We start from the raw sequence: 2,473 nt of genomic DNA, 5'->3' as shown, positions 1-2,473 counted from the left end.
CCCATGGACGGAGGACCCTGGTGTCCATGGGGTCGCAAAGAGTCGGACGCGACTGAGTGACTTCACTTCACTTCACTTCTCAGTGTGGCTTTGGTAAGTCTCAAAATTCCCCAGACCCTCCTGTAACAATTGTTTGAGCTCTGAGGATTAGCCTTGTGAAATAAAATGTTTTCTGCTCTACACTCTACCAGTAAACAAGCCTTATGCAAATACAGATTTCTGAGCCCAGGTGGAACAAAGTCTGCTATTTGGAAGCCATCAGGTAAATTCCTCCCCAGTAAACACTGAGGAGCTGGGGCGGTGGGGGATGTGAGAGGTAGCCATCCACCACATTCACCATCTCTTATGTTAAACAAGGAATTCATATGTGAACAATAAAGAAAGCAGGATTGGCCCCGGCATAGCTGGATGCATATGAAAGGAGTCATTTCAGCAAGCCCAGATGCTTGCAGCTTTCCATACATAGAAGATTGCTAAATCTCCTTATGTGAGAGATTTAGTTTTCTCTTAATTAACAGTGATCTTTTAATATTCAGATTACCTGCCCCTCACTGCAAACTTGTTTATAGTCTGGCTCCTCCCCTGCCTCCTTCGAGTCAGCTCTCTCCAGGTTCCCTGAGATACTGTCTCCCAGACTCAAGTCCTAACATTCCCACCAAATAAAGCCTAACTCAACTTTTTAGGGGCTTCCCTTGTGGCTCAGCTGGTAAAGAATCCGCCCACAATGTGGGAGATCTGGGCTTAATCCCTGGGTTGGGAAGATCCCCTGGAGAAGGAAAAGGCTATCCACTCCAGTATTCTGGTCTAGAGAACTCAATGGACTGTATAGTCGATGGGGTTGCAAAGAGTCGGACACGACTGAGCGACTTTCACTTCACCTTACAACTTTTTCGGTTGTGGGTATTTTTTTTAGTGGCCAGCCTCCAAGGTCTATATGCTTTTTTCATTTTTCTTTGTTTTCCTACGTGCCTTGGGCATTGTGTTTAGTCTATGACCAATGTCCCTACCCAACGCCTTCAAGAGAGCTTTGCACACAGAGATCACCAATAATAACTGACCGTCAAGAAACTATTATCTTGCAAGGATTTGGAATAGATAACTCCTGCAAACGCACAGGCTTTTATTTGTTTTAACAAAGGTGAGTTTAAACTTGCTTACCACAGTGAGTTGAAATGTCAATATGCATTAAACTTGGGCATATGCTGGTTTAGAGTTTTGGCTAAGGAAGAATTAAGGATATAACATAAAACCCTAAGTCTCATGGCTCCAGAGAACATAAGTTTATTTTTCTCAGTGAAGCTTATTCCTGACCTGTGGGCATTTTGCCACCAAGAGGTAACTCTGGGACCTTATGGATCCATCATTTTCAACACCAGGTTCTCAGTTACCACATTTGCCTGCATCAAGTCAGAAGAGAAAGACTATGGAGCCAGGTGCACAGGTATGAACATGATTTCTAGCACATTCTCTCAGCTACATCTCAATCATGTGAATACACCTACCTCACTGTAAGGAAAATGTGAACTAACTCTCAGCTCAGAGGAAAGAGAGTGGGTTTGATTAAGAGCTAACCAGTTTCTGCCTCATTTATTAGGGCCAAACATCTCTGCTGTGAAATATCACTCCCCTATCCAAACACCTGGCTTAGTTTCTAGAAAATGTGCACAGGCTAAGCTCTAAATTGGATTCTTCATACATCAAAGGATATAGTCAACTCTTTACAGCTCAAGGCTTCTCAAACTTGAAGGGCAGCTCACAACGATGACAACAACAACAAAAAGTCCTGCCAAATTTCTCTGCCTTTAAAAAGAACTCTGTGCTTTAATTTTATTGCTTCTAGGAGTGTTGCAGCTTTCATGAGCCAGTGAACTAGTTAATTGGCTGCGGTAATAACTGGGTATTGGAAGGTGGCACCTAACCTAACAAATATTAAGAAACTGTGACTCTGGAGAATGAGCTTTCAAGGGTGAAGGGTGTGTCATGGGTCAACATGACACCGTATGTGACAGTTAAGGACAAGGGAGGAAATGACATTTTAGAAAGGTGAAAATTGTGAAAAATGATCAGCTTTGCCTTCCTTTCTGAGTCATTAAGACCATACGCTCTTATAAAGCTGATTTTTTTTGAGCTACAGTTACAGTACAAAAGAAGAAAAAGTTTGTTTAACATTCTGTGTCTGCCTTTTTTCCCATTTATATATGTATAGCCCAAGCAAATCTGATGAAAAAAGTAATTGAGATTTTGGTTCTAAAGAAGATCTTGATTTATTTTGACTTGTCCACAGAGTCTAGCAAAATGATCTATGCCTTCCTACGGAAATGGGATATCCAGATGCAAAGAATGCTGTGTGCTATCCACAGCCTGACCCATGGGCATCCTTCAGGGGCAGCCAAGATCAAGGTTCCTTCATCAGACTGGCACATGCCAAGCTTCATGTCCATTTCTACAGGAGTGAAACTTGAGGGCCATACTG

Source organism: Bos javanicus, chromosome 12 (genome assembly GCF_032452875.1).
Source record: "Bos javanicus breed banteng chromosome 12, ARS-OSU_banteng_1.0, whole genome shotgun sequence".
NCBI classification, from domain to species: Eukaryota; Metazoa; Chordata; class Mammalia; order Artiodactyla; family Bovidae; genus Bos; species Bos javanicus.
This window is presented reverse-complemented; position numbering follows the sequence as displayed.